Source organism: Tamandua tetradactyla, chromosome 16 (genome assembly GCF_023851605.1).
Source record: "Tamandua tetradactyla isolate mTamTet1 chromosome 16, mTamTet1.pri, whole genome shotgun sequence".
Classification (NCBI taxonomy): domain Eukaryota; kingdom Metazoa; phylum Chordata; class Mammalia; order Pilosa; family Myrmecophagidae; genus Tamandua; species Tamandua tetradactyla.
In genome coordinates, this window is record NC_135342.1 from 51,252,848 (window position 1) to 51,267,222 (window position 14,375).

General features: G+C 39.5%; 1 long non-coding RNA gene across 3 annotated transcripts; it reads right to left on the reverse strand.

The window, feature by feature from the left end:
- Window positions 1-547: 547 nt before the first annotated feature.
- Window positions 548-5,848, reverse strand: LOC143660322 (uncharacterized). 3 transcript variants are annotated; one of them, XR_013163955.1, is made up of 3 exons: window positions 5,814-5,848; window positions 5,237-5,357; window positions 548-819 (listed from the first exon to the last, which is right to left on the reverse strand). It is a non-coding gene; the product is annotated as an uncharacterized LOC143660322 (long non-coding RNA). The 3 variants fall into 3 exon arrangements; XR_013163956.1 differs by lacking the exon at window positions 5,814-5,848 and adding an exon at window positions 5,785-5,808; XR_013163953.1 differs by lacking the exon at window positions 5,814-5,848 and adding an exon at window positions 5,742-5,808.
- Window positions 5,849-14,375: the final 8,527 nt, after the last annotated feature.

Sequence of the window (14,375 nt, forward strand, 5' to 3'; positions counted from 1 at the left end):
TTATTTTTGGAGTTAAAGAGAGACACATTTGAGATGTTGGACAATAGTATGTAGTTCAGAAGGGATAAAATAGGTAAACTGTCTTAAAGTCCTTGCCTTAGGGGGGAAAGGAGGGTCAAGATATTGTTTAACAAGATATTGTTTAACAATAGGTATTGCTAATTAAATGTATATGGTAAACTTTTAAAGGTAACCACTTAAAAAAAAAAAGGATGTATACACATTTCAGACCAGTACAGAAAAGTGATAGGAAACTCAGAAAAAGAAAGGGAAAAGGAGAAAAAGGAAACATAGAAAGAGTGTGTCTATTAGAAATAAAAAAGCAAAATGGTACAAAAAAATCAAAATATATCAGTAATTATAATAAATATAAATGGATTAAACTGGCCAGTTATAAGGGAATATTTTTTAAAATTAGACTGCTCATTTTAGAATAATTTTAGATTTACAGACAAATTGCAAAAATAGTTTGCATCTACCCCATTTGCATGTTCCCCTATTATTAGCGTCTTACATTAGAACTGAACATTCGTTACACATAATGGACTGATATTGATGTATTATTATTAACCAAAGTCCACACTTAGTTCAGATTGTGTCCTTTTCCCCAACGTCCTTCTTCTGATCCAGGGTCCCCTCCGGTACACCTCATCACATTTAGTTGTCCTGTCTCCTTCGGCTCCTCTTGACTGTGACCATTTCTCAGACTTCCCCTGTTTTTGATGACCTTGACATCTTTGAGGAGGGCTGGTAGGTATTTTGTTTCTATCCTTCAATTTGGATTTGTCTGATGTTTTCCTTATGATTCGATTGGGTATACTCATTTGGGGAGAAAGAGCACAAAGGTCAAAGTGCATTCTCATCCCATCATAGCAAGGATACCTGGCTCATCACTGTTGGTTTTCATCATGATCACCTGGTTGAGGTCATCTTTGTCAGGTTTATGGAAAAATATTTTTTAAAACTTTTGATTTTGAAACACTTTCAGGCTTACAACACAATTAGAAAAATGCGACATACACAGATCTCCAACATACCTCTACCCTCCAGATAATCCAGATTCACCAATTCTAATACTTTGCCACATTTGCCATATCTTTCTATCTATCCCTCTATTTTTCTCTGTCTGTCCATCTGTCTGTCTATTTAGCAACCCATTTTATGAACACTTGAGTGTAGGTTGTAGACATCGTGCTCTTTGAACACTGAATACTGCATGTACATTTCCTAAGAAGAAGATATTCATTTATGTAACCACCTTAAGTGCAATTATCAAATTCAATACATTTAACATTGATATAAAGCTTACAATTGACATTCCATGTTTTTTCATGTCCCAATAATGTCCCTTTGAGCCTTCTCTCTTCCCTTCCATCTAGGATTGTGTATTGCATTTAATTGTCATTGTCTCTTTAGTTGTTGTTTCTTCTTCTATTTTTAATCTTAAACATATACGCAACATAAGCTTTCCCATCTCAGCCACTCCCAAGAATACCATTCAGTGGATTCATCACTTTCAGTGTCACCCCACCCTTACCTCCACCCATTACCAGATTGTTCTTGTTGCCCCAAACAGAAACCCTGCCCCATTTTATGCATTAATACCCCATCCCCCTGCCTCCAGGCCCTGGCAACCACTACTCCTGTCCCTAATTTCTGCTTGCATATTCGTCAATATTTTCTATGTAATTATGATGTGGCTTAAATATAACATCCTGAATCTTTGATAATAACTGACCTTCAATAGTATGCACAAACCATGTTCCTAGGCCCCTTCACCCCCTCACTTTTATTAAGTTATTGTCACAGATTACGTGTTTATACATCGTAAGTCCCAAACCACTGATTTATCATTACATTTTATGCATTTGCCTTTTGGATTCTGTGGGAAATAAAAATGGGGCTACAAGCCAAAAATACAATAACAGCAGCATTTATATTTATCCTTGTCATTGTCCACACTAGAGATATTTATTTCTTCATGTGGCTTTGATCTATTGTCTATTGACCTTTCCTTTCAACCTGCAGAACTCTCATTAGCATCTTTTGTAGGGTTGGTCTAGTGGTGACAAACCCCCTCAGATTTTGTTTATCTGGCACTGTCTTAAATCTGTCATAAAGGAACTTTTTCAGATGATGAAATATATATTTTAATAGTGGCAATTGACAGTGATTAATAACTGTCTTTGTCAGCACTGTCTTTGACAATAATTAACAAGTATCTTTGTCATCTGAAAAATGAATTCTGTTGCATGTAAATTTCCTTCAGTAAATCTGACTTTAAAAAATTGATAGAATAAGGGAAAATGATAAATCTACCATAAGCATGGAATATTTTAATGCCTCTTTTAATTGTGGATAAGTCAAGTTGAAAAAATTAGCCAATATATAGAAGATTTGACCAACTCAAGTAACCAGCTTGTTCTATGGTACATTGTGCTGGTTTGAAGCTATAATGTACCCCCAGAAAAGCCATGTCCTTTAATCCTCATTCAGTATTACTGGGTGGGACCTTTTTATTGTTTCCATGGAGATATGATCCACTTAACTGTGGGTGGTAACTTTTGATTAGATGGATTCCATGGAGACATGTCTCCACCCATTCAAGGTGGGGTTGTTTACTGGAGCCCTTTAAAAGGGAAACATTTTGGAAAAAGCTTTAGAACCACCAGAGCCAAGAGAACCAACAGAATGGACAGAGCCCTGGGCAAGCCATTGAAGAAGGCTGGAGAGAAAGCTAGCAGACGTCACCATGTGTCTTTCCAGATGAGAGAGAAACAGCGAACTTCATCAGCTTTCCTTCAGTGTAGGTAACCTCTTGTTGGTGCCTTAATTTGGACATTTTCATGGCCTTAGTACTGTAAACTTATAACTTAATAAATTCCCCTTTTGAAAAGCCATTTGGTTTCTGGTATGTTGCATTCTGGCAGCTTGGAAACTAAAACAGGCATAAACTGAATTCTGCAGTCTATCAGATTCTTCTGACACACTCATGGCCCTTTTTAAAAAAACGAATGACACAGAAACAGAACAAGGGGGCATCATCACCTGGCCAAGTTGACACCGGAACTTAACTACCACACTATGTGACTGCCAAGGCTAGATCAGAAAAGACCATGCAGCCTCCACCCGGCCCTCTTGGTTTGCTTATTCTGGGGAAAGCCAGCTGACGTGTGAACTCCCCTAAGACTGCCATGCTACAGAGGCCATGTCTAGGCACTCTGGTTAGGAGCATCAACTGCCAGCTGTTAGAAAGAGCCAGACTGGATGTTCGGCCCAGTTGAATCTTTAGATGATCCAGCTCTGTCCAACTGCTGGCTTCAACTGCATGAGAGATTGCAAATAAGAACTGCCCTGATGAGCTCTTCCTGTCTTCCTGATCCACTAATTTATGAGCAAAATAAAATGGTTGATTTAAGCCACTGGAAAAAAATGACACTGGATTGAAAAACAAGCTTCAAAAATTTCACAGAGCATATTCACTGATTACATTGCAATGAAGTTCAAGGGTACTACCAATGATATAATTTAAAAAATCCCCATATACTTGGAAAACTGTCTCAGAGATAGACAAATTGCCTAAGGGATGAGAAAAGGGAGCCTAGAAACAAATGGAGCCATATGTAGAATCTTGCTATATGACAGCTGAAGCATGGCAGATCAGTGGCGAACAAGGGACTGTTTAATACACAGGGCTGGTGAAATTGGTTTTGCATGGGGTAAAAAGTGGAGTTGGGTTGGTAGCTCTCTTACAGTAAATGTAAGAATTAGTCCCAGAGAGGTTAAAACCTACTAGAAGCACAATTTCGTTTATGTTTGAAGAAAATATAGGTTAGTATCTTTCTGACCTCCTCATAAGAAAAAGATTCTGAATATATGCAAAAAAGTTATAAATATGATGAAAAGATCGCTATAACTGACTGTAGTAAAAACAATAATTCTTGCTAACCGAATGTGCTGGTTTGAATTGATTGTGTACCCAGAAAAGCCATGTTTTAATCCCGATCCAATCTTGTGGGGCAGACCTATGTTTAGGTCTGGAAACCTTGGACTGAATTGTTTCCATGGAGATGTGACACACACAATTGTGGGTGTGATTTTTTGGTTAGATTACTTCCATGGAGATGTGACAAACCCAGTTGTGGGTGTGGCCTTTTGATTAGATGGAGCTGTGACTCCACCCATTCAAGGTGGGTCTTGATTAGTTTACCAGAGTCCTTTAAAAGGGGAAACATTGTGGAGAAATCTCAGGTGCAGACACCTGGAGAACAGAAACGACAGAGCCAACAAGGGACCCAGCCAGACATTTGGAGATGCAGGGCCCAGCGGGTATTTCCATATGCATTCCCATGAGATGCTAAGCTAGCCAGTACCCAGAGAGAGTCAAGGGAAGCCAAGGGATGAAATCCAGCTCTGGAGACGCCAAGTGAGGAACCCCCACAGGAAATAGAGGCTAAAAGCAACAGAGCCCAGGAGCAAGGGATAGCAGATGCCAGCTACATGCCCTCCCAGCTGAGAGAGGTGTTCCGGATGGCATCATCCTTTCTTGAGTGAAGTTAACCCTTTGTTGGTGCCTTAATTTGGGCATTTTCATGGACTTAGAGCTGTAAACTTGTAATGTAGCAAATACCCTGTTAAAAAGTCATTCCATTCTGGTATATTGTATTTCAGTAGCTTTAGCAAACTAATACACCAAGACACAACTTCAAGCAAGTGATGAGACATGTCAAAGCTGGGAAGAGATGTTTACACCTGTAATTGGCTCAGGAATGGTATTGTGAATCCATAGGGGCTTCTCTGAGACTTAGTTTCCTCAACTATAAATGGGTGCTGTCCTAGTTGTTGCTTCAAGGATTGGTGTGAAGGAAGAGAAAGAGTGAGTGGTCTGGCCCCAGGTCATACATGCTAAATGATTCTTAATTGTAGGCTGCCATGGATCGCTCCCCAGGGATGTCCTCAGTGGCTCTCTCTATCAGAGTTTGGACAAACGCAGACCCTCCAGTGGATGAGTGGATCCCTGGTCTGACACATGGCATACCCCAACAGGTGGGGTGAACAGTGTCAAAGAACATTCTGATGGGAGCCTTAGCCTCGGAGCCAGAGGTCAGGGTCTGGGGTGAAGCTGAGGGCTGCTCACTTCCAAATGGGCATAGGCAGAGCAGCCAAGCCAGGTTCTGGAGTGGTCATTTCTACGGTCACCACCAAGGGCCAGGGCTGGCCTCTTCTGCCTTCCTACCTGGTCCCAGGGCCTGCAGGTGGCTTGCAGTCAGCAGTGGAGACTGCTTGCTTCGCTGTGTCCTGGGAGATGGAACATTTCCAGCAAGAGTGTGTTTGAGCCTCACTTGGCTCTCCCTGCTCTGTTACAGAAGAAAATTGGAGATTCTGTCCATCCATCAGGCAGTCTATCATTCTTATATCCAATTGCCTATTTGAGTATTGGTCTATTCATCCATCCATCTATCCATCCATTTGTGTCTTTGTCCATTCACTCATCTGTTTATCCATTCATTCTTCTGTCTGTGCATCCAATCACTATTCCTTCAACTTCTATCTCTCTGTCTATCTATTCATTAATCCCTTCAAACATCCATCCATCTGACTATCCATTGGTCTACCTCTCTGTCTATATCCCCATCCACCTTTCCATCCTAATGTCTGGCTGCCCATCTGTCCATTATGCCTTTATTTATCTATTTGTCCCTTCATCCATCCATCCATCCATCCATCCATCCCGCATGTACTGAGCTCCTAGGTTGAACCAAGCCTTTCTCATCCATGGGGTACCATATGCAGGAAGGAGATGCAGTGCCTACCCTCTCTGAGCTCTCTGTGTGTTGAGGACCAGAGACGTACCAGGCAGTGATGACATAGTGTAATCTATGTGGGCATAATTGGGGGTACAAAAGTGTCACATTTCATTTTTATTTTTCATTGCATTAGCCTTCAAGGACCCTATCCCTTGGATAGGCAGGAAATTCAATTTGTCTTATGTGGAGAAGGTCTTTGGGTTTAAAAAAGTACTGGGAGGCTTGTGTTGCTCCTAGAAAGACAATGGGAAAGGGTGCCAGGTTACACTTCCACCCACTAGGGTCACGGCCAATACCCTCTTATTTGAGCCCACTGGCCTCTTAGGCCACCCCCTTTCTCTGCTCCTCCCCACGTTTCTTGGTGTAGGATAAGTTAAGAACAAGGATACCACTATACTTTCCATCAAGCGTTCCCAGCAGCTGGAGCCTCTGGTCTCAGTCAGCTCCTGGCCTTGCTCTGTCACCTCAGGAGCTGGGGCTGCAGGAACACAACCCTCCCTGGAGGCCCAGAGCCTGTGGGCTTGGCCGCTTCCTGAGGCGGGGTGTTAGGGCAGGGTGTGAGATCCAACCCTGCCTGGGTGGGGTGGGTGGCGGGCAGGGCAGTTTCCTATGAGAAGGGATGTCTTGACCTTGATGTTGAATAGAGTTGGAGAGGGGACAGGATGAAGAGAAGTGTTTGCAGCAAAAGCTTATGGTTCAGAGGTGAAAGAAATGAAGGGAGAGTATAGGAAAGTGGGCTCAGGGAGCTGGTTGCCAATGGGAGTAGCAGAAGGGTGAGGTGTAGCCAGATCATCCCCTTGGTCACCTCTGACTTCAGCTGCTGGGCGGTAGATGGTTCTGTGCGTGCACAGACAACAGTCCATTCTACAGTCCACCTGGCCCCAGGGCCTTCTCCAACAATGTGGAAAAACCTGGAATGAGGGCAGGGACAATAGCTGATGGGGAAATCCCCTAGCCTCCTGACCTTCACAAAAGGAGCCCCTCAGATGTCTAGGAGGCCCTGGAGGAATCCAGTCCCCACAACACTGACCCAAAACACCTTGATCCTGAGATTTCTGTGCTTGGCCCTGAGGTTCCCGGCCCCTCCCTTCTGCTCCTGACATCACCTTGCAGATACGCTGCCTGCACCCAGGTCCTGGTCTTGGCTTTACTTTTCATCTTTTTTTTCTTGTTGACTTGTAGGAGATATTTATATAGTTTGGATACTACTCCTTTGTCAGTTTTATTACTGTAAATACGTTCTCCCACTTGGTGGTTTGTCTTTTCACTTTTTTCTTTTGTCTTTGGATGAACAGACATTCAATTTAGTGCAGTCAAATGGATTAATCTTTTACTTTTTGGTTTGTGCTGGTTTGAAAGGATGTATGTACCCTAGAAAAGCCATGTTTTAATCCTAATCCTATTTTGTAAAGGCAGCCATTTCTTCTAATCCCTATTCAGTACTGTATGTTTGAGACTATAATTAGATCATCTCCCTGGAGATGTGACTCAATCAACAAGAGTGGTTGTTAAACTGGATTAGGTGGAATCGTGTCTCCACCCATTCGGGTGGGCCTTGATTAGTTTCCTCCTATAAAAGAGGAAACATTTTGGAGAAAGCTGGAGATTCTAAGAGAGCAGAACAACATAGCCACAAGAAGCAGAGTCCACCAGCCAGCAACCTTTGGAGATGAAGAAGGAAAACGCCTTCTGGGGAGCTTCATAAAACAGAAAGCTAGGAGAGAAAGCCAGCAGATGATGCCATGTTCACCATGTGCCTTTCCAGATGAGCAAGAAACCCTACCGTGTTTGCCATTTGCCTTCTCAATTGAGAGAGAAACCCTGACTTCATCAGCCTTCTTGAACCAAGGTATCTGTTCTAGTTTGTTAGCTGCCAGAATGCAACACACCAGAGACAGACTGGCTTTTTAAAAACATTTATTTATTAATTAAAAAAAAATTAACAAACCAAATAAAACATTAATATATATAATCAATAATTCACAATATCACCACTTAGTTGGATATTCATCATTTCTTAGAACATTTGCATCAATTCAGAAAAAGAAATAAAAAGACAATAGAAAAAGAAATAAAACAAAAACAGAAAAGAAAAAAAGAGATTATACCTACCATACCCTTTACCCCTCGCTTTCATTGATCACTAGCATTTCAAACTAAATTTGTTTTAACATTTGTTCCCCCTATTATTTATTTTTATTCCATATCTTCTACTTGTTTCTTGACAAGGTAGATAAAAGGAGCATCAGACACAAGGTTTTCACAATCACACAGTCACACTGTGAAAGCTATATCATTATTCAGTCATCCTTAGGAAACATGGCTACTGGAACACAACTCTACATTTTCAGGCAGTTCCCTCCAGCCTCTCCATTACATCTTGAATAGCAAGGTGATATCTACTTAATGCGTAAGAATAATCTCCAGGATAACTTCTCGACTCTGTTTGGAATCTCTCAGCCATTGACACTTTGTCTCATTTCACTCTTCCCCCTTTTGGTCGAGAAGGTTTTCTCAATCCCTTGATGCTGAGTCTCAGCTTATTCTAGGATTTCTGTCCCACGTTGCCAGGAAGGTCCACACCCGTGGGAGTCATGTCCCATGTAGACAGGGGGAGGGTGGTGAGTTTGCTTGTTGTGTTGACTGGAGAGAGAGGCCCCATATGAGCAACAAAAGAGGTTCTCTTGGGGGTGACTCTTAGGCCTAAATTTTAAGTAGACTTGACCTATCCTTTGTGGGGTTAAGTTTCATATGAACGAACCCCAAGACTGGGGGCTCAGCCTATAGCTTTGGTTGTCCACACTGCTTGTGAGAATATCAAGAATTCAACTTGGGGAAGTTGAATTTCTCCCTGTTCTCATCATTCCCCGAAGGGGGCTTTACAAATACTTTTCTACTCACTGATCGAATCACTCTGGGATTCATCGGGGCATCACTCTGGACGAACCAACAAAATCTCATGTCCTACCTGAGATTCCAAGAACTTATGGTATTCAGTCAAACTATCTACATAACTTATATTAGGAAATGCATTAGTCAAAATATAAATTTTGTACCAAATAAACATTTTTTGCTTTAGTCTCACACATAAGGTGACATTTTAAAATATTAATTGCCATTTATTTTCAGCACCCTGCAATAATGACATTCCTTTGTTCTTTCTCATGCAAAAGCATTTTTAAAATTTGTACATTTAGTCACTATTATTATACATTCTAGTCATTCCTAGATTATACTATCTCAATCTTTAACATTTATCTTTCTTTCTGATTTCATTTATGACCCAGCCCTCCTCCCTCTATCATTCTCACATGCAGCGTCTTTCAGTGTTTTAACATAATTGTATTACAGTTAGGTAATATTGTGCTGTCCATTTCGGAGTTTTTGTATTCAGTCCTGTTGCACAGTCTGTATCCCTTCAGCTCCAGTTACCCAATATCTTACCCTATTTCTATCTCCTGATGGTCTCTGTTACCAACAAAATATTCCAAATTTATTTACTAATGTCAGTTCACATCAGTGAGGCCATACAATATTTGTCCTTTTGTTTTTGGCTAAAACCACAGTTTATTTAGCCCCTTGTCTGTTGATGGACATTTTGGCTGTTTCCATCTCTTTGCAATTGTAAATAATGCTGCTATAAACATTGGTGTGCAAATGTCCATTTGTGTCTTTGCCCTTAGGTCCTTTGAGTAGATACCTAGCAATGGTATTGCTGGGTCATACGGTAATTCTATATTCAGCTTTTTGAGAAATTGCCAAACTGCCTTCCACAGCGGTTGCACCATTTGACATTCCCACCAACAGTGAATAAGTGTGCCTCTTTCTCCACATCCTCTCCAGTACTTGTCATTTTCTGTTTTGTTGATAATGGCCATTCTGGTGGGTGTGAGATGATATCTCATTGTGGTTTTGATTTGCATTTCTCTAATGGACAGGGAAGTTGAGCATCTCGTCATGTGCCTTTTGGCCATTTGTATTTCCTCTTCTGAGAAGTGTCTGTTCAAGTCTTTTTCCAATTTTGTAATTGGATTAGCTGTCTTTTTGTTGTTGAGTTGAACAATCTCCTTATAAATTCTGGATACTAGACCTTTATCTGATATGTCGTTTCTAAATATTGTCTCCCATTGTATAGGCTGTCTTTTTACTTTCTTGATGAAGTTCTTTGATGTGCAACAGTGTTTAATTTTGAGGAGTTCCCATTTATTTCTTTCTTTCTTCAGTGCTCTTGCTTTGGGTGTAAGGTCTATAAAACCGCCTTCAATTATAAGATTTATAAGCTATTTGCCTACATTTTCCTCTAACTGTTTTATGGTCTTAGACCTAATGTTTAGATCTTTGATCCATTTTGAGTTAACTTTTGTATAAGGTGTGAGATACGGGTCCTCTTTCATTCTTTTGTATATGAATATCCAGTTCTCTAGGCACCATTTATTGAAGAGACTATTCTGTCCCAGGTGAGTTGGCTTGACAACCTTATCAAAGATCAAATGTCCATAGATGAGAGGGTCTATATCTGAACACTCTATTTGATTCCATTGGTCAATATATCTATCTTTATGCCAGTACCATGCTGTTTTGACAACTGTGGCTTCATAATATGCCTTAAAGTCAGGCAATGTGAGACCTCCAGCTTCGTTTTTTTCCCTCAAGATACTTTTAGCAATTCGGGGCACCCTGCCCTTCCAGATAAATTTGCTTATTGGTTTTCCTATTTCTGAAAAGTAAGTTGTTGGGATTTTGATTGGTATTGCACTGAATCTGTAAATCAATTTAGGTAGAATTGACATCTTAACTATATTTAGTCTTCCAATCCATGAACATGAACATGAAAACAATTGAGAAAATCAATAAAAGCAGAAGCTGGTTCTATGAGAAAATCAATAAGATTGATAGGCCCTTAGCAAGATTGACAAAAAGAAGAAGAGAGAGGATGCAAATAAGTAAGTTCATAAATGGAAGAGGAGAAATAACCACTGACCCCACAGAAATAAAGGAGGTAATAACAGGATACTATGAACAACTTTATGCTAATAAATACAACAATGTAGATTAAATGGACAACTTCCTAGAAAGGCATGAACAACCAACTTTGACTCAAGAAGAAATGGACAACCTCAACAAACCAATCACATGCCCTTCCATCTATTTAGGTCTTCTGTGATTTCTTTTAACAATTTCTTGTAGTTTTCTTTGTATAGGTCTTTTGTCTGTTTAGTTAAATTTATTCCTAAATATTTTATTCTTTTGGTTGTAATTGTAAATGGAATTCATTTCTTGATTTCTCCCTAAGATTGTTCATTACTAGTGTACAGAAACACTACAGATTTTTGAATGTTGATCTTGTAACCTGCCACTTTGCTGTACCCGTTTGTTAGCTCTAGTAGTTTTGCTGTGGATTTTTCAGGGTTTTCGACATATAGTATCATATCATCTGCAAGCAGTGAGAGTTTTACTTCTTCCTTTCCAATTTTGATGCCTTGTATTTCTTTTTCTTGTCTAATTGCTCTGGCTAGAACTTCCAACACAATGTTGAAGAACAGTGATGATAGTGGACATCCTTGTCTTGTTCCTGATCTTAGGGGGAAAGTTTTCAGTTTTTCCCCATTGAGGATGATATTAGCTGCGGGTTTTTCATATATTCCCTTTATCATTTTAAGGAAGTTCCCTTGTATTCCTATCCTTTGAAGTGTGTTCAACAGGAAAGGATGTTGAATTTTGTCAAATGCCTTCTCTGCATCAATCGAGATGATCATGTGATTTTCTGCTTTGATTTGTTGATATTGTGTATTAAATTAAATGATTTTCTTATGTTGAACCATCCTTGCATACCTGGGATGAATCCTACTTGGTCATGATGTATAATTCTTTTAATGTGTTGCTAGATTAGATTTGCTAGAATTTTGTTGAGGATTTTTGCATCTATATTCATTAGAGAGATTGGTTTGTAGTTTTCTTTTTTTGTAATATCTTTGTCTGACTTTGGTATGAGGGTGATGTTGGCTTCGTAGAATGAGTTAGGTAGCTTTCCCTCCTTTCAACTTTTTTTGAAGAGTTTGAGCAGGATTGGTACTAATTCTTTCTGGAATGTTTGGTAGAATGCACATGTGAAGCCAACTGGTCCTGGACTTTTCTTTTTGGGAAACTTTTTAATAACTGATTCGATTTCTTTACTTGTGATTGGTTTGTTGAGGTTGTCCATTTCTTCTTGAGTCAAAGTTGGTTGTTCATGCCTTTCTAGGAAGTTGTCCATTTAATCTACATTGTTGTATTTATTAGCATAAAGTTGTTCATAGTATCCTGTTATTACCTCCTTTATTTCTGTGGGGTCAGTGGTTATTTCTCCTCTTCCATTTATGAACTTACTTATTTGCATCCTCTCTCTTCTTCTTTTTGTCAATCTTGCTAAGGGCCTATCAATCTTATTGATTTTCTCATAGAACCAGCTTCTGCTTTTATTGATTTTCTCAATTGTTTTCATGTTCTCAATTTCATTTATTTCTGCTCTAATCTTTGTTATTTCTTTCCTTTTGCTTGCTTTGGGGTTAGTTTGCTGTTCTTTCTCCAGTTCTTCCAAGTGGACAGTTAATTCCTGAATTTTTGCCCTTTCTTCTTTTTTGATATAGGCATTTAGGGCAATAAATTTCCCTCCTAGCACTGCCTTTTCTGTTCCCATAAGGTTTTTTTTTTTTAATTTTTTATTAATTAAAAAAAATTACAAGAAACGCAAACATTCCCAACACATACACTCAGCAATTCACAATATCATCACATAGTTGCATATTCATCATCATGGTCATTTCCCAGAACATTAGCATCAATTCAGAAAAAGAAATAAAAAGACAACAGAAAAATAAAACAAAAACAGAAAACATTTTTTTATATACCATACCCTTTACCCCTCCCTTTTATTGAGCACTAGCATTTCAAATGAAATTTATTTTAACAGTTGTTCCCCTTATTATTTATTTTTATTCCATATGTTCTACTCATCTGTTGACAAGGTAGATAAAAGGAGCATCAGACACAAGGTTTTCACAATCACACAGTCACATTGTGAGAGCTATATCATTATACAATCATCATCAAGAAACATGGCTACTGGAACACAGCTCTACATTTTCAGGCAGTTCCCTCCAGCCTTTCCATTACATCTTGGTTAACAAGGTGATATCTACTTAATGCGTAAGAATAACCTCCAGGATAACCTCTCGACTCTGTTTGGAATCTCTCAGCCATTGACACTTTGTCTCATTTCACTCTTCCCCCTTTTGGTCAAGAAGGTTTTCTCAATCCCTAGATGCTGGGTCTCAGCTCATTCTAGAGTTTTTCTCAATCCCTTGATGCAGAATCTCAGCTCATTCTGGGATTTCTGTCCCATGCTGCCAGGAAGATCCACACCCCTGGGAGTCATGTCCCATGTAGACAGGGGGAGGGGGTGAGTCTGCTTGCTGTGTTGGCTGGAGAGAGAGGCCACATCTGAGCAACAAAAGAGGTTCTCTTGGGGGTGACTCTTAGGCTTAATTTTAAGTAGGCTTGACCTATCCCTTGTGGGGTTAAGTTTCATATGAACAAACCCCAAGACTGGAGGCTCAACCTATAGCTTTGGTTGTCCACACTGCTTGTGAGAATATCAAGAATTCAACTACGGGAAGTTGAGTTTTCCCCCATTCTCACCATTCCCCAAAGGGGACTTTGGAAATACTTTTTCACTCACTGATCAAATCACTCTGGGATTCATCAGGGCATCACCTGGACAAACCAACAAAATCTCATATCCTATTCGAAGTTCCATGTACTTAAGGTGTTCAATCAACTATCTACATAAGTTATTAGGAGATGCACTAGTCAAAGTGTAGATTTGTACCAAATAAACATTTTTTGCTTTAGTCTCACACATTAGTTGAAATTTTAAAATATTAAGTACCATCTATTTTCAGTACACTGCAGTAATGACATTTTTTTGTTCTTCCTCATGCAAAAACATTTTTTAAATTTGTACATTTAGTCACTATCATTATACACTCTAGGCATTCCTAGATTACACTATCTCAATCTTTATCATCTATCTTTCTTTGTGATTTCATTTATGCCCCAGCCCTCCTCCCTCTATCATTCTCATATGCAGCTTCATTCAGGGTTCTAACATAATTGTATTACAGTTAGGTAATATTGTGCTGTCCATTTCTGAATTTTTATATTCAGTCCTGTTGCACAACCTGTATTCCTTCAGTTCCAATTACCCAATATCTTACCCTATTTCTATCTCCTGATGGTCTCTGTTACCAAGGAAATATTCCAAGTTTATTCACTAATGTCAGTTCATATCAGTGAGACCATACAGTATTTGTACTTTTGTTTCTGGCTAATCACACTCAGCATAATGTCCTTAAGGTCCATTCATGTTGTTACTACTTCATAACTTTATTCTGTCTTACAGCTGCATAATATTCCATCTTATGTAAATGTCACAGTTTGTTTAGCCAACTGTCTGTTGACGGACATTTTGGCTGTTTCCATCTCTTGGTAATTGTTAATAATGCTGCTAGAAACATTGGTGTGTAAATG